We start from the raw sequence: 26,932 nt of genomic DNA on the forward strand, positions 1-26,932 counted from the left end.
TGTTCAGGAGATTCATCACCATCTCAGGACGTGGGGCTGGCTGCACACAGTCCCGAGGATGTACCTGGCAAGGATCCCTGTGTCAGGAGAGGGAAGGTCAGTTTTCTTTATTTGGTCTCTCCCATGCAGTCTCATGATGTGAAGCACTCAGGCTCATCACAGCCTTAGTCAGAGACCCCTCAGCTTCCTCGCTGTGACCTCAGCTTTCACTTGAGTGTTGAACTGCTTAAAAAGATGCAAAGGTTACAAGCAGAAATAAGCCTAGAATACACTCTTTCCTTCGTTCTATAGCATCTCTCTCGTGTCGGTACCGGCTTCTCCGGAAGGAACCATGTCCTGGGCCGCGTCTTATATTTGATTGTTCACGTGACCAGGTTCTCTTAAAAGACTTTCTGGGTGGTAAATTCAGTTACCTGAAAGCAAGATTCTGTAGATACCTATGGGATTTGGTGATCCAGATAATTTTGATGTTCTTACTACTATTTTCAGTTGTTACAGAGTTGAGATAACATTAAAGTGCACTGGAGCAGCCTTGGAAAACACAAGGAAAAGAGACAGTTCCTTGATTAACAGGCTGTCTGTGTGTGTTTGTGTGTACTACAGGATTAATTTAAAACTCCCAACAATCCAAGCAGAGTGGGAACTGTTACCCCCATTTTTCAGATTTAGAAATGGGGGAGTAGAGGGATTAAGAAATGTGGCCAAAGTTCTACAGTAATAAATAGCAGAGTAGGGATTGAAAAGCAGACAGACTGATTCTGGAACACAAGTCCCTGGCCACTGCTCTCATGCTGTGCATTGAGAGGGGTGCTCTTGGAGGAGGGGCTGTTGGAGACAGGGGTATGGACTTTACAGCCAGAGAGTCTTGACTTTGAGGAGGCTGCTGGCATCTAGCATGAAGCCAAACACACCATCTCTAAGCCTTAATTTCTGCATTTGTGAAATGGTAGGAACAGTACATGTCATCTTCCGAGGATGCTGTAGGCATTATAGATCATGTATGTAAAACACCTGCCACACAGTAGGCACTAAGTAGTTGGCCGCTGTCCATTTATACATAAACACATATCTTGAGCTTCAGGTCTTTTATAGCAGTGGCACCATCTGACCTTCTTCTCTGTTCTCTCTTTCCAGAGTCACTAACAATCCTGTAGTCACTGAAGCATTGGGGACCCTAAAATTATCTGTCTTCATTCTAAGTAGGGATACCTTTAGATCTCAGTTTATGATTTGGAAAGAAATATACAACTTTTTGTTTTTAATCAAGAAATCTCTTGGTTTATAAGTTTATAAGACCTTAAGTATGCCATTTTATTGTCAGATTATCTAAATAAAGAATGTGGACTTGACTAATCCCATTCCTAACCTGTTTGCTTATCCATTTGAAAAGTCAATTTTGGCTATATAAAAAGAACTTTACATTTCCAGTTTTCCAACTAGATTTGTGTAAATGAAACACTTTATCTTCATCCATTTTTCGAAAGAGAAAAATGAGACTTTGGTAATTTAAATTCCAAGAGTGTATTTTAAAGTAAAAAAAAAATTTTATAATCTGGGTACTGTAGAAAAGAAAATTAAAATGTGTGGTGTTTTAAGCTTCCATTACTTAGCTTATTTTTGAAATGGATTGTGAATCTATATCTACTCGCAACAAATGGTAATTTCTGTATTGGTCTGCTAATTAGTATGGTTATTTCCCATTTTGTTGATGAGGCTTAAATAAATGTCAGGGGTATAGCCATGAAGATCTTCCAATTAGGCTTCACATTTGTAAAACCCAACCCTTTTCCCTTTTGTGTGAAGATGACAGTTCCAGCAGCAGCCCCAGCCTAACAGGACTCCAGGGAAAGGTTCCTCCTCTGGTTTTATTGAAAATAGGGCCAGTTGGGTCCAGGGAGAATACCGCCACTGGCCATGGTGCAGAACCGTTTTCATCTTGACTACATACTTACCTTCTTTCATCCATTTTATTTTAGAACAAAACACTGTAGACTCAGTGAGCAATGTCTAGACTAAGTCTGTCATTTAAAATTATGTTTTAAAATATTTGCGTGTAAAAATTTATTGAAACTTTCTAAGAATGAGAAATAACTTTAAATAATAGGCAAAATTTATATGAACCTAAGATACTGCTCCATATTTAATAATAGCCTTTCTTAACTTACTCTGGTAATCGTAATGTGTGCTGTCTGTGTGTCTGTGTTTCTCACAGGCTCACACACACACAACTAGACCAGTGAATGGCGAGCAAGAGTGTCGCTGTATTACAAGTCAACCTTAACAGATGGATGGCCCTGAGCAAGCAAAACCACCGCAGCAAAATCGAGTGAAAGTGGAGGATTGAAGCTTTTTGTTGTTAAGCCCCATTAAAACCCTGGCACACGTATCACTCTTAACTATTGCATGTCTGGGACGAGTAGCAATCCACTCAGGTTTATTTTCAACCTGTCTAATTAATTATGGAAAAGCTGCATGAGAAAATATGAATGGAAGGTTATTTTTGCATTTGTACTATAATATAAAGTATGTGACTGCTGACAAATACCCTCACTTGGAATGTAGTCAAGACTTTAACCCAAATACAGTGTTTACAAATAGAAATATGCTCAATAGCCATAATGCCTCCTAATAGGATGAGGTACTATTAAACTAGTGGCCATTTATTCTGTTTTTCAAATTACATTCACATACAGACTAATAGTCCGAGATATGAATAGTTCTTTAGAGTGAAGAAATAAGGACAAAATTTATGACATAAAATATGATATATGTGATTTTTCCATTTTTTACCCATAGTACAAGGTGATAATGTACACTTCAAATGAAACGGCTATCTTTTTGAGTCCTTATGTATTTATTGGTTTATACATCATCCTAATGGATTTGGAATATAGCACAGTGTCAATGAGCTCATTTTATAATTGATGAGTAATGTAATTTCATCTTTAAAAAATGTGCTTAGAAGTTGTATATGCCTTTTTTGGCATGTGGAGACTTGCAGGTAAGGCATTTGAAAGCCACATTTCAGTTGAATGGGAACTTAAATCCCAGTGTGTAAGCATGTTTTGAATATGAGATGTCAGATGGTTTACATTTTACACAGAATAAATCTCATATTTTAAAATACTGCCAATGAAATTGTTTCTGTGAAATTTACCAGAAAAGATAAACATTTAGATTCTCTAAATTGCTTAGTTCCTAAGCATCGTAAGTGATGGGATATTCACACCTAGTAGGGTGTGGTTTATAGTATTGTGTTTATGACACACTTTTCTTCATTGGAATTCAGTGGAATCTGGGAATAAAATGAATGTAATTAAGGACAGTGTTTCTCAGGCGACAGAATAGATTTCAGAAAATGACATACTTGTTGGGATCTTTGAAAAATATAGTCCATTGAATAGCTTTGCTTTATTGGTCAAGAAAGAAATGGCATAGTCATTGGTTTACAGAGGGAAGTAGCCACTTGCTGCTTCTGACCAAGAAAAAAAATGACTGGAAACCACAATGAGAAAAATAATTGTGACCTCTGGGGAAGGGGGAGAGATGAGTTTATGAAGGAGGAGAGCCAGATACTTGGAAAAAATACTTAATATAATATAAATCTTACAAAATAATAAAAATAAGTTTAACCAAATCATGGTAAGCCAAAAAAAACCGAAACAAAACAAAAAGAGAAACCCTAGTTTTTTATTTTTAGCACTCTGTTTACTTTGGCTCAGTATTGAGAATTCTGTTATTATGATTAAGCTAAAGTGCTGAATTAAAGTGATCAGAAAGTATAAGTATTAAAGTATGAGAGTTTCAAATGATAAAATGTTTTTAAAAATAATTTAAGTAAGTGTGTTTCTATTAAAAGATGCCCACAGAAAGTACTGCCTAAATGAAAACACGGTTTAGCAGTCTTTGTCCAAAAGCCACTCTTTCATATAGCGTCTATTTAGTCTAATTTATACTAATGCCACTAATTTATAGAATTGATCCTTTCAGTTCAATTTGAAAGTATGGGTACCATGTTGTTGTTTTAAAGAAAGTTATTTTTCTCTGTTGTTTCTGTTGAAATAATATTAATTTCCAACATGTCAAATTTGATTATTGTTACATCTGTGCCCTGCCAGCCCTCCTCCCCAACACCCCAGTTATGGATGACAAGGGTGCCCTCTAGTGACCGTTAGGTAATATTTTCTTTCCTTGAAAGAATGGTTACGCAAGACAAAATTTATAATTATAAAATTTGCCTTTCTTTTTTTAGAAATACAATAGAATTTATATTTGAGAAATTTATATTGTCATAAAATTGTTCAAGAACTGTTCTTTCAAAGAGATAATTCAAAACCAACTCCTTTCAGCAACTGGCCGGGACTTCATTTTTAAAATGAACAATACCTAGGGTATGATAAAGACTTATGTGAACATGTTCTCTATATTTTATGAGATGTTTTTGGGTTGAAATGTACCTTTTTAATGTTATACTTTTACTCTTCAGATTTATTGCCACAAATGGCTATGTCATTTATCACAAAGTCTTGAAACAAAAACAAAGGTACTTAAATTTTCCATTTAGTAAATATATTGAGTATTACCATTCTATACTTTACATCGGTAATTACATCACTAAGATCTTTCTGTTCCGTTTAACTTTGTGAGAGCTTTTTCTCGTTACATCTTTATTTTAAGGGCTTTTGGTGAAAGTAACAACGGCTCTCTATTCCAAAAGTCCCCAAGTTTTCTAGACAAATTCTTATTTTCTCCCAGGCATCCTGGCGTACAGAAATGATGATTTTCTTCCTGTTTCGTGTATAAGAACTGCTTTTAAGGTTGGTCAGAGGTTAGTGTTAGCGTTGATGAAAGGAAAGGCCCGTCTTGTCCTTGTAGGTGTTCCTGCTGCTGCTGTGCGTGAGTGTCCCCGAGAGAGAGAAATTGCCAGGAGCGTCAAGAGATGTGTAACTAGAGAGTATTTTATAGAACCTTATTATCACTTGAACCGGATTTATGTCTGTTACCCATGATTATATTTCCTGGTATAGAACATAAAGTAGTAGCATGATGCATAAATATCTTAACAAGTTACAAAATAGGACTACTTTGTGTGCAGCCTTCTCTGGAAGTTCTTCATGGTTTTTCTAACACTTGAGTCTAATCCTGGTCAGGTTAGTTAACACACATCCCTCACCCCCCATAATTACCACTTACTTATTACAGCAAGAACACTGAAGACTTACTCTCTCTCTTAGCAAATTAGCAACTCTCAAGTATACAGCGCAGTGCTGTTAACTGTAGTCACCATTCTGCATATTAGGTCCCTGAACTTATTCGTCTTGTAAGGGCAAGTTTGTACCCTTTGACCAGTGTCTCCTCATTTCCCTCACCCCCCAGCCCCTGGCAACCACCAATCTACTTTCTGTTTCTCTGAGTTTAGCGTTTTTTAGGTTCCACATGTAAATGAGATCATACACTATTTGTGTTTTTCTCTCTGGCTTATTTCACTTAGCATAATACCCTCCAGCTTCATTCATGTTGTCACAAATGGCAGGATTTCTTTCTTTCTATGGCTGAATGGTATTCCTCTGTATAAACATACACCACGTTTTCTTTATCCATTCCTGGACACAGGCTGTTTACATATCTTGGCTGTTGTGAAAAGTGCTGCAGTGATCGTGGGCTGCAGATAGCTCTATGAGACAGTGATTTCATTTCCTTCTGATAATTACCCAGAAGTGGAATTACTGATCATATGGTAGTTCTATTTTTAGTGTTTTGAGGAACCTCCATACTGTTTTCCAGAGTAGCTGCACCAATTTACATTCCCACCAACAGTGCACAAAGGCTCATTTTCTCCACACCCTCTCCAGTAATCGTTCCCTCTTGTCTTTTTGATGGTGGCCATCCTAACAGGTGTGAGGTGTTATCTCATTGTGGTTGTGATTGGCGTTTTCCTGATGATTAGTGATGTTGAGCACCTTTTCAGTGTACTTGATGGTCATTTGTATGTCTTTGGAAAAGTGTCTGTTCAGGTCATTTGCCCACTTTTTAATCAGATAATTATTATTTTTGCTGTTGTATGAGTTTCTTATATACTCTGTATGTTAACCCCCATCCAATATATGATTTGCAAATATTTTCTTCCATCCCATGAGAATGGGAGAAATTTTCATTTTGTTGATAATTTCTTTTGCTATGCAGAAGCTTTTTAGTTTGATGTAGCCCCATTTGTTGATTTTTGCTTTTGTTGCTTGTGCTTTTGGTGTCATATCCAAAAAATCATTATCAAGACTGATGACAGGGAGCTTTTTCCCTATGTTTTCTAACATTCTATGAGTTTTACAGCTTCAGGTCTTAAATTTAAGTCCTTAACCCACTTTGAGTTAACTTTTATGAGTGATGTAAGGTTAAATTCATGCAATTTCATTCTTTTGCAGGTGAATATCCAGTTTTCCAGCATCATTTATTGAATAGACTACCCTTTCACCATTGCGTATTCTTGACTCCCTTGTCAAATCTTACTAGACCATAAGTGCATGGGTTTATTTCTGGGCTCGTGATTCTGTTCCATTGATCTATGTATATTTCATACCAATAACATACTGTTTTGATTACGATAGCCTTGTAATATAGTTTGAAACCAGGAAGTTCAGCTTTGCTCTTTCCAAGACTGATTTGGTTATTTGGGGTCTTCTGTGGTTCCATACAAATTTTAGGATTCTTTTTCCTATTTCTTTGAAAAATGCTGTTGGAATTTTCATAGTAATTGCATTGCATCTGTAGCTGGCTTTGGGTCATATGGACATTTTAACAATATTAACTCTTCGTGTCCAGGAACACAGAATATCTTTCCATTTATTTGTGTCTTCTTCAGTTTCTTTCATCAGTGTCTTAAAAGTTTTTGTTGTATAGATCATTCACTTCCTTGGTTAAATTTATTTCTAAGTACTTTATTGTTTTTGATGCTGTTGTAAATGGGATTGTCTTTCTTTCTTTTTCAGATAGTTAGATCATTGTTAGCGTATAGGAATGCCAGTTTAAATAATTTTTATTGACCTGTTTTAAATGGCTGATGAGCCCATCAAAAGAATTCTTTATCTTTTATATCATGTTTTTGTTTACAATTCTATCATTCAACTTGACTCTTTTATAGATTCTGTCTCTCTGCTGTCATCCCATCTGTTTATGCATATTCTCCTTCTTTTTATTTTGTTCTTACTTTTCATGTCTGGTAGTTCTTGGGTGATGGACCCCATGTGTAAAAAAGCAGTAGAGAGTAAGTTAAATAGTACTTACACCCAGAAATGGTGTGAGGCCATTAGTACAAGAGGTTGAGTTCATCATGTGTTGGACTGGTTGGGATTTTGTTGTTGACATCATTACCTGCAGTGGCTGCTGTTATTATAAGTGTGTGTAGACGGCAGTACTTCTGGAGGTACCGGAAGGTTTTTCTCAGTGTTCCGCCTTCACCCTCAGCTGTCGGCAGTCCCTCTACATAGTGGGTCTCTCTCGGTGTTTGCAGCCGTCCCTCAGCAGTTAATTTTTGTTGCTAGTTACGTGGTCCTAGCCTTATGGGTTTTCTGTGCTCTGGTCCAGCTTTGGTCTTCATAGGCCATGTGCCCCTGTGGCTCAGGTGTGGGACCTTCTCAGCATCCCTCCCTTCCTGCTCGTGGTGGATAAACTTCCCTTTACCTGTGATTGTTTTGGGGCAGTTTGCAGGCCGCCTGCCCCTCCCTAGTGGTGGTAGACTTATGCTTGGTATCCGTGTAAAATCCTGTGCCTATCAGGGCCTCCGGCTCCTCCCTGGGGTGTAGAGTTTGTACTTCTACACCTGCCCCCGTGGTCTTGGGGTTGAGTTTGCTGACGTCTGCCAGCAGCTCAGGCTCTTGCTGTATGTAAATGAGTGATCTTCAGGAGTCAATGGGCTTCCTGCCTGTCTCCTGCAGGCCTGCACCCCCGAGGGAGCGCTTTCAGACTCCTGTCTGTCCCCAGTCCTTTTCTGCAGCCCCAGGTGGTAGAGTTGCCTGATCTGGCAAATAAAATTATAGGATTTTACCTGTGGAGAAGGGCTTGCGAGTGCAAACACCCCTGTCGCTGAGTCTACCAGCTCTTCCAGACCGGCCTGTTGGTCCACACATGGTCTTGGTTGCATTTCAGCACGTCTCCTTCCCTGTTTATCTTCCAGCTGCTCTTCTTCCGTGTGTGTGCTTTGCCAGGGATGAAATAGATCCTGTCTCCTGTCTCTCCTTGGAGGGGCTTCTAACTCCATGAGATTCATTTTACTTGGTTGCCTTACAACTCAGCATTCTGATAGGTTCAAGAAAAAATTACGATATTTTTCTTTAAGACCATCCAGATGTTTGTCATGGTTAGGATGGGAATCGACATTCTTTTGCTGCTTTTTGCATTCAAAATGGAAGTGGATTTAAAAGCAAAATGAATTAAAAGATATGATTCTTGGCCTCGAGGACTTGGTAAGACAGGAATGTACTCACAGAACACTGCTTTCATAAGAGAGTGCGTATCAGGTGACAGCCGAGTGATGGAGAGTGAAGTGGCTAAAGCTGGCAGAGAAGGCGCCGTGGCTGTAGGAGGGGAGGCTGGTTGAGTGGTCACGGGTGTGTCTGGACACTTCAGAATCTTCCCGCCGGGACTAGTCTCACGTGACACTCACCTGCTCAGAAACGGAATTCTGACGCTTCTATTCAAGCTTATTTCCTTGGCCTGGTAATAGAAGCCCTTCATAACCTGAATTCATCAGACTTCACCAAACACGTATCTTGTTAATCCTTCCAGTTTAACTTTCTTGCTCTGACAGAAATATCTTTGGAAGAGGGTCTTAATCTCTTGTCTCTTCACCTACGCAGACAGTAGTACTCTTGATCATTCTGTAACTACCACCTGTTTTAAAAATGAGGTTAAGACTTGCCATTTTTAAGAAGGTCTTTCTTGGGTTAATTCTCAGACATTTATTCTTCTGAGTCTCTGAGGACTGACTTATCTAGTGTAATTGTAATGAAGAGAGTTCTGTTCAGCAAGCCAGAACACCTGGGTTGCAGTCTTGGCTCTGTCACTAACTGTCTAATCTTGCCCAGGATACTTTACTTCATTAAGCTTTTGGTTCCCTAATATGTAAAACAGGGAAAATGCTCACCAAAGTGTGTGGTAAAGTAGATATTTGAAGTATGATCTATAAAACACCTAATACACTGAAGCAAGTAAGTCACGGGTAAGGCACTTTGTGCTTCAGTTACCGCCTATAAAAATGATAACACACATGTTTTTAAACCTCTTTTCAAGTTGCAGACTGCCATGTATTTTTAAGGTATTGGCATTATAATTCTGTATAGTAGCTTTCTTGATAATTTATTCCCATATTATTTCACGCAGATATTTTTTGCCTTAGGCTGCAAAGTGCATAGGCCCAGGGGGTTGTTGTAGACTTTGGAAAAGCCAGGTAACGCTCTGGACCTCAGTCACTTCAACTCTGAAATGGGGACAGTAGCACAGAGAGTACCTCCTTTCAAAACATTCATATATTACAAGCATCTCAGTTTTATGAAGTCTAAAAACTTGTATTTTCCCATTCATCTGCCTGTATCCCTTATCTTTCCCTGGCCCCTTAACCCCAACTATGAATTTCACCTTACCCAGGATTTTGCCCTCATGTGAGATTTGTCTGCCATCTAGTGACAAAAATGGTAACTGCAGGATAACAGGCTCCTTGTGCATCCGGGGAAGATCCTCTCCATTCTACCTTCTGATATGCTTCGGGGAAACCATTGTAGTGAAAAGAAAGGAAGCACTTATCTTGCTTGTTGTAGCTAAACCAGACTCATTTCTTGCTGCCTCATTAGACATAGGGTTTGATGGTATTGTGACCTGGACCCCCTGCCTGTGTCACGCTCCTCGTGGGTCCTCTCTTCCTTCTGGTCTTTACCAGTCCGTTCTCTTTGCTTCACTCAGTGTCTCGCTTCTCTAATACAATATCTTCTCTAATAAATTTCATTCCACACTGATAGCTTTTTTGCATTAGTTTAGTATTTTTCACATTCTTAGTAAGCATCCCTTGCTATACAAGTGCTTATTACTTCCAAAATATTGATAGTATATTAATTTTTTGCTTTATATTTTATATGTCCATGTGAGAACATTTTTATTGCACAATTATGTGTTTAGAAGCTAGTGAGAGTCCAACTGAAGACGTGCGACGTCCAGTTCCCCATCTTTATTTTTAATTCTTTGCGTCAGAGGGATGTAAAACTCTGCTTGTTTTGTTTCCTTATGATGTCTTCTTGCATCCAAAAAATCTACCCTTTTAGTGTAGTACTGGCTCCCAAGAGAGTTGCAAATGCCAGTAGTTATTTGCTAGTTTGCACAGCCTCCGGGGTCAATAGTGCCTGACCATGGCTAGAGTTCCAGCTGCACTAGGTCTGTACAGTGCAGAAACTTCCAGACCTCCTTATTGATCCCAGAGTTTACCAGTATTTAAAGGATGTAGTTACACTTCTATGTTGTTAGTATTGTTAGCCTGCTGATGGAACCTACTTATTAGGAATGTTGCAATTTGACATAAATCATGATCAGTATTAATGGTCATTTACGTAAGTTGTCATATGTGATCAAAAAGCTGAGTGCAGTTATATCCATAGGAAGAATTGTGTTTGTAACTGCTTTATTATATTCAGTATTTGGCATTTTCACCCTTTTTTGAAAATCTTGAGAGGCAGGAACATCTTTTTCTTTTATTTTGTGTGCCTCACAGCATGGAAGACAGTAGCTCACGTGTAGTAGGTGCTTAACGGATGTTTGTGGTGCAAAGAGATGCTAAGAATTTTTTTTTTAAAATGAGGTGTGGCTGCTACTTACCTTCAAGGAGTACAGAGAAGCTTTCAGGAGGTCCTCAAATATTTGTTGAAGGGAAAAAGCAATGAATGACTTCCTGTTACCCTCCACCATCGGGGCCTGCAAGTTGGGTCTGTCCCCGTCTCCATCCCGCCTACCACCTTCTGCCCGCCCACTCTTTCCTGCTATACCTCTGCTCTCCCCCAGTTTCTGTGACCTGCTGTAAACTTACCTGCATCCAGCCTTGTGCCTTCTTAGTATACACCTGCCATCTAGTGGTCAGCCAGGCAACTGCAAGACCAGTGGGCCCTTCAATAACCCTGTGCACGGGACCCAGGCTCTGACCCACGGGGCACCGTAGGCGGCTTTGATTCCATTGTGTTTGCCCTGGTCGTCCCACCACGGGACCTTTGCACGTTTTAGTTCCTCTTCTCATCATCTACTTAATTCCTGCTGACCCTTCAGAGCTGAAGTCAAACATCTCTCAGGGGAAGCCTTCCCTTGACCTCCCTGACGAGGGCAGATTCCTCGTGGCAGTCATAGTTTAGTACAAGTTCCTGCTGTCGTAATTGGATGCTTATATTATTCAACTTAATTCATGTTTCATTTACTAGACCACAGTCTCCATGAGGGCAAGGAGCCCTGTTGTCGGTCATACTCATACTAGCATGTAGCCCACTACCTGGTACATGCAGACATTTCTGTAATCTTTACTGAATGAATGAGCATAACACTCCTCTGTGCCTCGCGGGCGCTGAAAATGCCCATGTCGGCCAGTTAGCGCAGTACCGTCTTCTTTGCGTTATGTATTTTCTTATCAGTTTTAAAATTCGTTGAAGTGCACAACAGAAACTACTACCATGTATGGAGGTATTCATTTATTCACGAAACATTAACCGCCTGCTTTAAAGAAGAATTTTTTATTAAAGGGTAGATTTATAACGCCCTCATTTTATTTGGTTCATTAGCTAATGAGAAAGCCAGTAAGATGTAAAGAAAAAATGGATACAAAGGATGCTTCAAAGAACAGACACCTAGACAGTCAAGAATACTGAAGTGTACATGCTAACAGGTACTAAAACCATCATTGTCTGCACTGTATACCTGCGGCTCCACTGGGCAAAATTTGCTGCATCTCTGGGGACAGGAAACATTTCCATTGCCGTCAGTCCTCCCCAAGGTACCTTTGGTCTCTGCAGGGTTGTTAGTAGTGCCTGTGAACCGTGCAGACCTCCAGGGCGTTGGACAATCCCCCAGTCTGCCCCAGGAAGCTAGGCAGTACCTAACATTCCTCTGAGAGGACACCGTTAATTTTGGACCCATTTCAATATCTTTTACAGTTTTCCTGACATTCTCTCCACCTGTGATCCTCATGATCTCAAAGATTATTCTTGATCAAAAAAGAAGGCTGTTCTCATCAGGTTTGACCTGATTATTTACATCACAGCTTTGAATCTAGAGCCATGCAGTATAGGCCAGCTATGGCCACAGAATTTACTTCTTTCTGGAAGTTTTCGTAAGAAATCCGATTGGGCTGATAAAAGTCTCTGTTATTTGCTATCTGAAGGCTAGGAAACTAAGCCCAAGAAAGCTTTCTAGCAGGTAAAAATATGTTTTACCTGATATAGCTACAAATTGGGGTGAATCCCTCTTGAGGTTCTCTGGATTTGCTCAGGCTCCCGGCCTGCTGGGAAAGGCACCTTTGAGGCTGGACCCTGTCAGGTGGGTACCTCGCGGGTCTCCTGGGAGGGCTCTGTAGGCTTCGGCTCCATAAATCTACAACCTTTGGTCCACAGCAGTGGCTCCAGGTAAGGCCTTGGTTGCACAGTTTGTCCAGTTGTATCCTGGGCAGGTCGATAAAGACAATGAAAGATGGAGAGCCCTGTAGAATCAGGTAACCCCACAAAGTCTCCTGAACATCATGCAGATTCCGCTGACAGGACACGCCGTCATCTTTGGCTCCTTTCAAAGTCTTTTGCAGTTTTCCTGACACTAATACGTACCACACGCTGCGTGGTTCTGAGGGTACGAGAGAGAAGGGAGCAAGGCGCCTGCCCTCGGAACCGGCTGTGGAGCAGGGAGGAGGGTCTCTAACCAGGACGTGGTGCAGCGGGACAGGCCCCCCCGGCAGGTGTGCGTCCAGGTGCTCTAGGGATGCACGAGGCAGCAGCAAACTGACGGATGAGTGAGGAAGTGTATCCTGCAAGGCGGGAGGGGAGAGCAAAGCATGAAGGACAACTAGAGAAAGATGGGAAAAGGCCAGGTGGGGGAGGTTCTGCTGGAACTGCACGCACGGGAGGGAAGACAGCTGGTAGAGCTGGAGCAAACACCCCTGCGGCAGAGTCTGGGCAAAAGTGAGGAGTCGGAGATTTATCCCCAAAACAAACAGTGGGGAGCCACTGAAGGCGTTATGGAAAGAGGAGCAGAGCATTGTTGTATTTGCCTTTAAAAAGATGTCTCTGTCAGCAGCTTAGCAACTGTAGCTTTTCTACAAGGTGGGACGAAACAGCCTCAGATGCGGGTGGGCAGTTACAGATTTTCCAGTGAGTACAGACGCGTAGTGGCAGAGACAGTGGGGCCGGGAGGAGGGGATCAGTGTAAGAGGAGAGCCTGCAAGGCAGGGGGTCGACCTGTGCAAAGGTCCTGTGGTGGAACAACTCAGGGCAGGTATCAGGCGCTGAAAGGGGCCCTGGTGATGCCTTGTGGGTCAGAGCAGAGTGAACCAGGGAGCAATTGCTAACTTTGTGGACGCCCAGAAAATGTCATCACAGGCTATTAACGCTCCCTAAAGATTAGAGGCACCAAAAACAGGATTACAGTCTTCTTTCTTGTGTCAGTAAATTAAAGAAACCTGGCCATTGTTTGTACCCTGATCAAGAAGAAAAGGAAAGAGTCTTTTCCCCCTTTTCAGAAAAATTCATGGAAAAAGCTATGCACGTTTCAAAACACAGAAAAGAGAGAAGCTTCCATAACTGCACACGGCAGATGCACAGGCGATGGGAGGCTTACCTGTGACACTGGCTGGTTTTCCAGGGGCAAGAACCATGTCGTGTCATTTAGTGCAACTTTGAAAACTATTTATAGGGTCTTTTAAAAATGTAAATCAACTTAATTTTTCTTTTTCTCACTTTTTTCTCCATGTTGACTGCTTATAGCTCTCTATTTCATAATCACTTTTTTTTTTTAAAGAAAGCTCCTGTTCCCAAATATAAGCCATATTATGACTGTCTTGGCACTTATTTCAGGGGGTTCTAGGTAATAATTTATGATGAACATGTTCATTGGCCCTTGGGAACTTTCCCACTGTACACCTGTTACTGTGAGATTTCTATCCATATCTGAAAGAGAATAGTATTTTTCTCTGAAAACATACAGTATACAAAGTCCATTTCACTGGCAACTGCAACTATTAACTATCTAATGTTATAGTTAGAAAAATAATGATATGCACAGCTTTTCAAAAGCTATAGTCAGTTGTATTAAAATGTATATATTTTTAATTTTCATTGTGTTGGGATTACTTTTCTGTTAGTCGTAGTTTAGTTTCTGTGTAGTTTAGTGTGCAGGTTTTCAGTAATGATATATCTGTGATTTATGAATCCAGAGAAAGATGCCCTAGTATTGGCTGTGTATCACACACCCTGAAGAGTACACAGTATACTTTTTGCACTCTAAGCTTACTAGCTGCCAGTTACCCATAAAAGACTTCTGTTCATAAAATTATGACCAGGCCTTTTTGCCTGTGTCGTGTGTTCTGGGTATAGTGGAAACAATTCTTTATTTCCTCTGAAAGCACTGTGCCTGCGTCCAAACCTACCAGAAACAGTGACGCAGAGTTAATCTGGGTTCATGTGAGCTCAGGAGCTGGGATGATTTGTTAAAGATGCTGCCATTTCCCTCCATCTTGAATGCTGATCAAATTGTAATTATTTTTCTCCTTTTTTCTTTTTTGTGACCTTAACAATTATGTAGTATGAGGTCATCAAGCAGTTGACACATTCACCGTGTGTTTGGACATTGTTACTTCGTACTGTATATGGAGATTGCAGGTCCTAATGAATTGAATGACTGCATATACATATTCGATAACTGTTCATTAGAAGCTTATTTCAGTTAGCCAAAGCGTAACGCCCGTAGAAAGCAAAACATTAATCAGTTTTACTTCTGATTCTAATTCTCATTCTGTTGTGAAAACTCACCATAAGTTACACTTTTACACCCCTATGTATATAGAAATTGATAGAAGCCTGGCCTAGATAGAAAATGTAAAACTAAATACAGAAGTACTTGTGAAGCTCTTATGACTTAAATGACTTAGACTGTGGAAAAGCAGGAGCTTCATTAAAAAAAAAGATATAGTTAATAAAAAAATAATTGAGAATCTATGGTATATGCAGGCAGATTGTAGAATATGAAACTAACTTGTGGAAGAAAATCAACAAGGGGCTGGCAACAGGTCAGGTCCCACTTTCTGGTTCTTATTCTTGATAAGGGGTGTGACCTTGAGCAATTATGGGGCCTCCCTGGTGTTCCTCCAGATGTATTGTGGGGTTATTTAGACTCTGAGCTGCTTAAAGGCAGAGACTCAACCTAACTCAACTCTGTATTCCCAGAACCTAGCCCAGTGTGTATGTGAGAGTGCTTTGCAAAGTATGCTGTAAACATAAATATTAAGTTATGTGTTTCTTACCTTCTTGTATTAGTTCTTAAATAGTCAATGATGATTTGTTAAATAGCAGCATAAAGTCCCAGCTCCCTCATAGCTTTTGTTCATTTGGTTTTTGTTTTGATTTGTATTTTTTTTAATAAAAAAAATTAAATTCAAGACCCATAGCTGGCATAATGGTAAGCATACACAGAGGTCAGTGTAATAATAATGACTTGTCTTGAGAATCAGAGGACTGCATTATATTTTGTGAGTTCTGGAGTGAGTGGGTAAAATATATTTTTCCCACAGAAATAACATTGTAAGTGGTAGTTGTGTTTTTAGGCTATTTCCCAAATTTCTAGTTAACTCACACACCTTAAACTTATAGTTGTAAAGTGGTATTACAGTTATAAGTCCCAATACATTGCTGATTACCAAAATTATGGAGAAACTTACTGCACATTCCCAGCGGGGGTTACAAGAACATATTTCTCTACTCATTCTTTCCTTTCTGTCACTCACTAGCACATTGATTAATTTGTGGATATTGAATCACCCTTGCATCCCTAGAAGAAATCCCACTTGATCATGGTGTATGATCCTTTTAATGTGTTGTTGGATTTGGTTTGCTAGTATTTTGTTGAGGATTTTTGCATCTATGTTCATCGGGAATATTAGCCTGTAATTTTCGTTTTTTGTAGTATCTTTGTCTGGTTTTGTTATCAGGGTAATGCTGGCCTTTTGGAACAAGTTTAGAAGCTTTCCCTCCTCTGCAAATTTTTGGAATAGTTTGAGAAGGATGGATGTTAGCTCTTCTTTAAATGTTTGGTAGAATTCACCTGTGAAGGCTTCTGATCCTGGACTTTTGTTTGTTAGGAGTTTTTTTATTACTGATTGAATTTCATTACTAGTAATTAGTCTGTTTAGATTTTCTATTTCTTCCCCATTTAGTCTTGGAGGATGGTGTGTATCTAGGAATTCATCTATTTCTTCCAGGTTGTCCAATTTGTTGGTATATAAGAGGTTGTAGTAGTAGTCTCTTAGGATTCTTTGTATTGGTTGTAACTTCTCTTTCATTTCTGATTTTATTGATTTGGGCCCTCTCTCTTTTTTCCTTGATGAGTTTGGCTAAAGGTTTATCAATTTCGTTTAGCTTTTCAAAGAACCAGCTCTTAGTTTCATTGATCTTTTCTGTTGTTTTTATAGTCTCTATTTTATTTATTTCCACTCTGATCTTTATTATTTTCTTCCTCCTACTAACTTTGGGCTTTATTTATTTTTCTTTTTTCTAGTTCCTTTAGGTGTAAAGTTAGATTGTTTATATGTTTTTTTCTTGAGGTAGGCTATGAACTTTCCTCTTAGAACTGATTTTCTGTCAACTTTGGAACAATGTTTTTCATTTTCATTTATTTCAAGGTGGTTTTTTATTTTCTCTTTGATTTCTTCATTAACCCATTGGTTGGTTAGTAGCATGTTGTTTAGTCTTCATGAGTTTCGTTTCTTCCAGTTTTCCTCTTGTAATGGATTTCTAGTTTTGTACTGTTGTGTTCAGAAAGGATGCTTGATATGATTTCAATCCTTTTAAATTTATTGAGACTTTTTTATGGCCTAACATGTGATCTATCCCAGAGAATGTTCCATGTTCCATGTGCACTTGAATGTGTACTCTGTTTGGGGGTGGAATGTTCTGTGTGTGTGTGTGTGTGTGTGTGTGTGTGTGTGTGTGTGTGTCCATCTGGTCTAATGTATTGTTTAAGGCAACTGTTTCCTTATTTTCTGTTGGATGTTCTGTCCATTGATGTAAGGTATTAAAGTCTCCTACTATTATTGTATTACTGTCAGTTTCTCCCTTTATTCCTGTTAATATTTGCTTTATATATTTAGGTGCTACTATATTGGGTGCATACATTTTTTTTTTTTTTTACTGTCATGCTATTTATTTACTTTTTAAAAATTTTTATTAGAGTATAGCTGATTTGCAATGTTGTGTTAGTTTCTGCTGTACAGCAAAGTGAATCATATACAATACATTTACATATATCCACTCTTTTTTAGATTCTTTTTCCATATAGGCCATTACAGAGTATCGAGTTCCCTGCATTATACAGTAGGTCCTTATTAGTTATCTATTTTATATATAGTAGTGTGTATATGTCAGTCCCAATCTCCCAGCTTATCCCTCCCCGCTCTTTCCCCACTGGTAACCATAAGTTTGTTTTCTACATCTGTGACTCTGCTTCTGTTTTGTAAATAAGTCCATTTGTACTATATTTTTAGATTCCACGTATAAGCAATATCATATGATATTTGTCTTTCTCTGTCTGACTTACTTCACTCAGTATGACAATCTCTAGGTCCATCCATGTTGCTGCAAATGGCATTATTTCGTTCTTTTTCATGGCTAAGTAATATTCCATTGTATATACGTACCACATCTTTAGCCATTCCTCTATCGATGGACATTTAGGTTGCTTCCATGTCCTGGCTGTTGTAAACAGTGCTGCAGTGAACATTGGGGTGCATGTATCTTTTCAAGTTATGGTTTTCTCCGGATACATGCCCAGGAATGGGATTGCTGGATCATATGGTAGCTCTATTTTTAGCTTTTAAAGGAACCTCCATACTGTTCTCCATAGTGGCTATACCAATTTACATTCCCACCAACAGTGGAAGAGGGATCCCTTTTCTCCATATCCTCTCCAGCATTTACCGTTTGTAGATTTTTTGATCATGGCCGTTCTGACCAGTGTGAGATGATACCTCATTGTAGTTTTGATTTGCATTTCTCTAATAATTAGAGATGTGATGTTGAGCATCTTTTCATGTGTTTTTTGGCCATCTGTATGTCTTCTTTGGAGAAATGTCTATTTAGATCTTCCACCCACTTTTTGATTGGGTTGGGTTTTTTTTTATATTGAGCTGCCTGAGCTGTTTGTATATTTTGGAGATTAATCCCTTGTCGGTCACTTCGTTTGCAAATATTTTCTCCCATTCTGAGGGTTCTCTTTTCATTTTGTTTACGGTTTCCTTCTCTGTGTAAAAACTTTTAAGTTTCATTAGGTCCCATTTGTTTATTTTTGTTTTAATTTTCATTAATCTAGGAGGTGGATCAAAAAAGATCTTGCTGCGATTTATGTCAGAGTGTTCTTCCTATGTTTTCCTCTAAGAGTTTTATAGTGTCTGGCCTTACATTTAGGTCTTTAATCCATTTTGATTTTATTTTTGTGTTTGGTGTTAGGGAATGTTCTAATTTCATTCTTTTTACATGTAGCTGTCCAGTTTTCCCAGAATCACTTACTGAAGAGGCTGTCTTTTCTCCACTGTATATTCTTGCCTCCTTTGTCATAGATTAGGTGACCATAAGTGCATGGGTTTATCTCTGGACTTCCTATCCTGATCCATTGATCTATATTTCTGTTTTTTTGCCAGTACCATACTGTTTTGTTTTGTTTTTTAATTTTTATCAAATTTTAGTGCCTGAAAGTATAATTTTTTTTTATTTAACATCTTTATTGGAGTATAATTGCTTTACAATGGTGTGTTAGTTTCTGCTTTATAACAAAGTGAGTCAGCTATACATATACATATATCCCCATATCTCTTCCCTCTTGCGTCTCCCTCCCTCCCCTCCCTATCCCACCCCTCTAGGTGGTCACAAAGCACTGAGCTGATCTCCCTGTGCTATGTGGCTGCTTCCCACTAGCTATCGGTTTTACATTTGGTAGTGTATATATTCCATGCCACTCTCTCTCTTTGTCCCAGCTTACCCTTCCCCCTCCCCGTGTCCTTAAGTCCATTCTCTAGTAGGTCTGCATCTTTATTCCCATCCTGCCCCTAGGTTCTTCATGGCCTTTTTTTTTTTTTTTTTAGATTCCATATATATGTGTTAGCATATGGTATTTGTTTTTCTCTTTCTGACTTACTTCACTCTGTATGACAGACTCTAGGTCCATCCACCTCACTACAAATAACTCGTTTCTTTTTATGGCTGAGTAATATTCCATTGTATACATGTGCCACATCTTCTTTATCCATTCATCTGTCGATGGACACTTAGGTTGCTTCCATGTCCTGGCTATTGTAAATAGAGCTGCAATGAACATTGTGGTACATGACTCTCTTTGAATTATGGTTTTCTCAGGGTATATGCCCAGTAGTGGGATTGCTGGGCTGTATGGTAGTTTTATTTTTAGTTTTTTAAGGAACCTCCATACTGTTCTCCAGAGTGGCTGTATCAATTTACATTCCCACCCACAGTGCAAGAGGGTTCCCTTTCCTCCACACCCTCTCCAGCATTTATTGTTTGTAGATTTTTGATGATGGCTATTCTGACTGGTGTGAGATGATATCTCATTGTAGTTTTGATTTGCATTTTTCTAATGATTAATGATGTTGAGCATTCTTTCATATGTTTGTTGGCAATCTGTATATCTTCTTTGGAGAAATGTCTGTTTAGTTCTTCTGCCCATTTTTGGATTGGGTTGTTTGGTTTTTTGATATTGAGACACATGAGCTGCTTCTATATTTTGGAGATTAATCCTTTGTCAGTTGCTTCCTTTGCAAATATTTTGTCCCATTCTGAGGGTTGTCTTTTCGTCTTGTTTATGGTTTCCTTTGCTGTGCAAAAGCTTTTAAGTTTCATTAGGTCCCATTTGTTTATCTTTTGTTTTTATTTCCATTTCTCTAGGAGGTGGGTCACAAAGGATCTTGCTGTGATTTATGTCATAGAGTGTTCTGCCTATGTTTTCCTCTAAGAGTTTGATAGTGTCTGGCCTTACATTTAGGTCTTTAATCCATTTTGAGTTTATTTTTGTGTACAGTGTTAGGGAGTGTTCTAATTTCATTCTTTTACATGTAGCTGTCCAGTTTTCCCAGCACCACTTATTGAAGAGGCTGTCTTTTCTCCATTGTATATCCTTGCCTCCTTTATCAAAGAAAGGTGACCATATGTGCATGGGTTTATCTCTGGGCTTTCTATCCTGTTCCATTGAGCTATATTTCTGTTTTTGTGCCAGTACCATACTGTCTAGATTACAGTAGCTTTGTAGTATAGTCTGAAGTCAGGGAGCCTGATTCCTCCAGCTCCGTTTTTCTTTCTCAAGATTGCTTTGGCTATTCGGGGTCTTTTGTGTTTCCATACAGATTGTGAAATTTTTTGTTCTAGTTCTGTGAAAAATGCCAGTGGTAGTTTGATAGGGATTGCATTGAATCTGTAGATTGCTTTGGGTAGTATAGTCATTTTCACAATGTTGATTCTTCCAATCCAAGAACATGGTATATCTCTCCATCTATTTGTATCATCTTTAATTTCTTTCATCAGTGTCTTATAGTTTTCTGCATACAGGTCTTTTGTCTCCTTAGGTAAGTTCATTCCTAGGTATTTCATTCTTTTTGTTGCAGTGGTAAATGGGAGTGTTTCCTTAATTTCACTTTCAGATTTTTCATTAGTGTATAGGAATGCAAGAGATTTCTGTGCGTTTTGTATCCTGCTACTTTACCAAATTCATTGATTTGGATTCCTTTTATTTCTTTTTCTTCTCTGACTGCTGTGGCTAAAACTTCCAAAACTATGTTGAATAATAGTGGTGAGAGTGGGCAACCTTGTCTTGTACCTGATCTTAGTGGAAATGGTTTCAGTTTTTCACCATTGAGGACAGTGTTGGCTGTGGGTTTGTCACATATGGCCTTTACTATGTTAAGGTAAGTTCCCTCTATGCCTACTTTCTGGAGGGTTTTTAACATAAATGGGTGTTGAATTTTGTCGAAAGCTTTTCTGCATCTATTGAGATGATCATATGGTTTTTATTCTTCAGTTTGTTAACATGGTGTCTCAATTGATTGATTTGCATATATTGAAGAATCCTTGCATTCCTGGGATAAACCCCACTTGATCATGGTGTATGATCCTTTTAATGTGCTGTTGGATTCTGTTTGCTAGTATTTTGTTGAGGATTTTTGCATCTATGTTCATCAGTGATGTTGGCCTGTAGTTTTCTTTCTTTGTGACATCTTTGTCTGGTTTTGGTATCAGGGTGATGGTGGCCTTGTAGAATGAGTTTGGGAGTGTGCCTCCCTCTGCTATATTTTGGAAGAGTTTGAGAAGGATAGGTGTTAGCTCTTCTCTAAATGTTTGATAGAATTCGCCTGTGAAGCCATCTGGTCCTGGGCTTTTGTTTGTTGGAAGATTTTTAATCACAGTGTCAATTTCAGTGCTTGTGATTGGTCTGTTTATATTTTCTATTTCTTCCTGGTTCAATCTCGGAAGGTTGTGCTTTTCTAAGAATTTGTCCATTTCTTCCAGGTTGTCCATTTTATTGGCATATAGTTGCTTGTAGTAATCTCGCATGATCCTTTGTATTTCTGCAGTGTCAGTTGTTACTTCTCCTTTTTCATTTCTAATTCTATTGATTTGAGTCTTCTCCCTTTTTTTCTTGATGAGTCTGGCTGATGGTTTATCGATTTTGTTCATCTTCTCAAAAAACCAGGTTTCAGTTTTATTGATCTTTGCTATTGTTTTCTTCATTTCTTTTTCATTTATTTCTGATCTGATATTTATGATTTCTTTCCTTCTGCTAACTTTGGGGATTTTTTGTTCTTCTTTCTCTAATTGCTTTAGGTGTAAGGTTAGGTTGTTTATTTGAGACGTTTCTTGTTTCTTAAGGTAGGATTGTATTGCTGTAAACTTCCCTCTTAGAACTGCTTTTGCTGCATCCCATAGGTTTTGGGTCGTTGTGTTTTCATTGTCACTTTTTCTAGGTATTTTTTGATTTCCTCTTTGATTTCTTCAGTGATCTCTTGGTTATTAAGTAGTGTATTGTTTGTTTAGCCTCCATGTGTTTGTACTTTTTACAGATTTTTTTCCTGTAATTGCTATCTAGTCTCATAGCATTGTGGTTGGGAAAGATACTTGATACGATTTCAATTTTCTTAAATTTACCAAGGCTTGATTTGTGACCCAAGATATGATCTATCCTGGAGAATGTTCCATGAACACTTGAGAAGAATGTGTATTCTGTTGTTTTTGGATGGAATATCCTATAAATATCAATTAAGTCCATCTTGTTTAATGTATCAGTTAAAGCTTGTGTTTCCTTATTTATTTTCATTTTGGATGATCTGTCCATTGGTGCAAGTGGGGAGTTAAAGTCCCCTACTATGATTGTGTTACTGTCGATTTCCCCTTTTATGGCTGTTAGTATTTGCCTTATGTATTGAGGTGCTCCTATGTTGGGTGCATAAATATTTACAATTGTTATATCTTCTTCTTGGATTGATCCCTTGATCATTATGTATTGTCCTTCTTTGTCTCTTGTAATAGTCTTTGTTTTAAAGTCTGTTTTTTGTGATATGAGAATTGCTACTCCAGCTTTCTTTTGATTTCCATTTGCATGGAATATCTTTTTCCATCCCCTCACTTTCAGTCTGTATGTGTCCCTAGGTCTGAAGTGGGTCTCTTGTAGGCAGCTACTATACTGTTTTGATTACTGTAGCTTTGTAGTACAGTCTGAATTCAGGGAGCCTGGGTGCACAAATATTTACAAATGTTATATTATCTCCTTGGATTGACTCCTTTATCATTATGTAATGTGTGCTCTTTTGTTACAGTCTTTGTTTTGAGTCTATTTTGTCTGATATGAGTGTTGTTACCCCAGATTTCTTTTGTTTCCACTTGCATGGAATATCTTTTTCCAGTCCTTCACTTTTAGTCTGTGTGTGTTTTCATATTTGAGTGAATCTCTTGTACGCTGCATATAGATGGGCCTTGCTTTTTCATTAGTTCAGCCACTCTGTGTCTTTTGATTGGAACATTTAGGCCTTTACATTTTAAGTGATTATTAATAGGTATTACTTATTGCCATTTTGTTAACTGTTTTGTGGTTTGTTTTGTAGTCCTTCTCTGTTCTTTTCTTTTTCTTAGTCTCTTCTCTGTGGTTTGATGATTTTCTTTTGTGTTAATTTTGGGTCTTTTTCTCTTTTATTTTTATATATCTATTATAGGTTTTTGGTTTGTGGTTACCATGAAGTTCATGTACAACAACGTACATATATAGCAGTCTGTTTTAAGTTGATGGTTACTTAAGTCCAAACATTCTTAAAACACTGTATTTTTATCTCCCAACACACCTTTTTGACATCGCATTTTACATCTTTTTATTTTGTATATGTCTTAACTACTTATTATAGTTACAACAGTTGATTTTACTACTTTTGTCTTTTAACCTTCATACTTGCTTTGTAAGTGGTTGATACACTCACTATGTTTACTATATGTTTATGAGATTTTTTTCATATATTTCCTTATTTCTAGTTTTGGCCTTTTCTGCCTAAAGAAGTCCCTTTAACATTTTTTGTATAGTTAGTTTACTGGTGATGAGTTTCTTTAGCTTCTGTTAGTCTGGGAAACTTTATTGCTACTTTAATTATGAATGATAACCTTACCAGGTAGAGTATTCTTGGTTTTTAAGGGTTTTTTTGTTTTTTGTTTTTTTTTTCTATCAGCACTTTGAATATATCATACCAGTTCCTTCTGGCCTGTAAATTTTCTGCTGTGAAATCAGCTTATAGTCTTATGGAGATTTCTTTCTGTGTAACTAGTTTTTTTCCTCTCTTGCTGCCTTTAAGATTCTCTCTTTAACTTTTATCATTTTAATTACAGTGTGTCTTGGTTTGGGTTTCTTTGGGCTCATCCTGTTTGGGACTCTGTTTCCTGGACTTGGATGTCTGTTTCCTTCACCTGGTTAGGAAAGTTTTCAGCCATTATTTCTTCAAATAAGTTTTCTGTCCCTTTCTCTGCCTCTTCTCCTTCTGGGACTCCTATAATGTGAATATTAGTGTGCTTGATTTGTCCCTAGGATCCCTTAAACTATCTTTTTTTAAAATTCATGTTTCTTTTTTGCTGTTCCTTTTGGGTGATTTCCACTACCCTATCTTCCAGATCACTGATCCATCCATTCTTCTGCTTCATGTAATCTGCTGTTGATTCCATCTAGTGTATTTTTTATTTCATTTATTGTATTATTCAGCTCTGCTTGGTTCTTTTTTATATTTTGTAATTCTTTATTGAAGTTCTCACTGTGTTTATTTTCTCATGAGTTCACTGGGCATATTTATGACCATTAGTTTGAACTCTTTATCAGATTACTTATTTCCATTTCGTTTAGTTCTTTTTCTGAGTTTCTGTCTTATTCTTTCTTTTGGAACACATTCCTCTGTCTCCTCACTTTGCCTCACTCTCTGTATAGTTTCTGTGTGTTGGGTAGATGGGCTACGTCTCTCCATCTTGAAGGAGTGGCTTATATAGAAGGTTTCCCATGGGCCCCAGAAGAGCAGTCCCTCCTGGTCACCAGAGTCAGTCAGATGCTCCAGGGGTGTCCCCCTCTGTGGGCTATATGTGTCCTCCTGCTGTGGTGGCACCGAGGTTGCCCACTGGCTGGAACGCCCACCCAGTCACAACTGCTCTGGGTCCACTGGTGGGCAAGTTGGTTCCAGGCCCAGCTGGTTGTAACTGCTGCAGGCACCCTGGCCCCTGGTGTGGCTGGCTGAAGGACTCAGCCACTCAGTTGCAGGTGTGCTGGTGGATAGGGCTGGCCTCTCAGGGCAGGAGCCTCTTTAAGGGATGCTGGACCCTGGCGAGTCTACCTGCCAGGTGTGGCAGGACAGGAGCCGCTTTGGAGGGGCAGTGGCCAGGATGGGCAGGTTGGGTGGGGCTGGAGAACGCTGGGTCAGGGCTACGGTGCTCACAAGACAGATGGAGAATGTCAGAAATGGCAGCTGCCAGTGCCGGGCCACCTAGGTAGAGAGAGAATAATTTTAAAAATGGTGTCCACCAGCACTTTGGTCCCTGAAGAAAGTTCTAACAGATCTCTGTCCCTTGGCACTTGCCCTGAAGTTAGTCAGTGACTCTCCTTCACATATGACCAGGTGCTTTTCCAACCGCTGCCTCTGCACCAGGACTCAGAGCTAGCGAGTCTGTGCACAAGCCCTTCAAGAGCAGAGTCTCGGTTTCCCAGAGTCCTGTGGCTCTCCCAGATGTAAGCCACACTGGGTGTCAAAGTCAGATGTGCAGGTCCCCCGGGCTGGGGTGCCCCCATATGGGGCCCCGACCCCTCGCTCCTTAGGGAGGGCCTCTAATATTTGTGATATTGCCTCCTGCTTACAGGTCGCCACGTGGAGGGTGTGGGTCCTGACTCGATGGTCTCTGTCCCTCTGACCTGTCTTGGTGTGTTTGTCTTTATAGCCTTCGTCATAGAGGAGCTGCTCTGCTGGTCCTCACGTCGTCCTCAGATGCATCACTCTGTGTAGTTGTAGTTTTGGCGTGTTCATGGGGTGAGGCGTGTTCATGGGGTGAGGCGTGTTGTTCATGGGGTGAGGCGAATGCAGGATCTTCCTACTCTGCCATCTTGGTCCACTTTGTTGGGAACACATAACAAAAACTGTAAAAGGTTTTTATTTTCTTGTGGAATGAACACTTAACATGATTCAAACATGCAAAAGTAAAGAGACGCTTATATGAATTCCCAGGTACCTTTCATACATCTTCAACAATTATCAGCTTACGGCCAATCTTATTTCTGTGCCAGCCCTACCCATGATCCCTCCCCACCTCTGGATTAATTTGAAGTAAATACCCAATAGCATATCATTTAACCCTGCAGATATTTCGAGATAAATCTGTAAAAGATAACTACTTAAAACACATAATCACAGTGTAGTTCAAAAATGGGACTGATTGAACCTCAAGAAGAGTAATAACCGTTATGGGGTGAGCATATCAAATATATACAAATGATAATTTTTAAAGACCCCTCCTGGCTCACCTTTATAGACTGTTAGATTAGCTCATTACTCTAAAAATTGTTAAATAAAAGGAAGGAATTACCCTATTTTTCTGGTACACATTGTATTTCAGGATAGCCAAATAGTTAATAAGACAGTTCTTTATAAAATGCCAACAAATAAATATAAAGGAAATGCTTTTGAAAAGCATAATTTTGAAGTGCCTACTGAAATAATGGATTTAGCCAGCGGTTACTATAGGATGCTAAAACCATCAGGTGAAAGGCTGATAAAGTTTGTAGTGGATGCACTGGCCAACCACACCTGAAGCCATTAATCAGTCTTAGTACCACCCGAAGTGAGACATCTGATCACTGGGTGCCTCCGGATGTGATGCACTGAGAAACACACATCAACACCTGTGGGAATTCTTGCCAAAAACAGAAAACCCAGAACCTGAAGCTAACCAAGCTCCAGATGTAATTGCCAGTTTATAGGAAACGAGGGTAAAATAACATGTTAAAGGACACAGATGGCATGGAGGGAGGGAAGGTGGAAGGGATCGTCCTCTGAGACGAGGGACATGTCAGCCAAATCCAGTGCTACCCTGTTGAGATTCTGGTCCAGATAAACTCACTAAAACATTTTGGGGGCAATAAAGGAATATGAGATATTAGAGAA

At 39.2% G+C, this 26,932-nt stretch overlaps 1 protein-coding gene across 6 annotated transcripts in view; it reads left to right on the top strand.

Moving 5' to 3' along the window:
- DENND1B (DENN domain containing 1B) overlaps positions 1-26,932 on the top strand; it is a 248,657-nt gene that overhangs the window by 216,855 nt on the left and 4,870 nt on the right. The gene's annotated exons all lie outside the window — the stretch shown is intronic.

Source organism: Eubalaena glacialis, chromosome 3, assembly GCF_028564815.1.
Source record: "Eubalaena glacialis isolate mEubGla1 chromosome 3, mEubGla1.1.hap2.+ XY, whole genome shotgun sequence".
In the NCBI taxonomy this organism is placed as follows: domain Eukaryota; kingdom Metazoa; phylum Chordata; class Mammalia; order Artiodactyla; family Balaenidae; genus Eubalaena; species Eubalaena glacialis.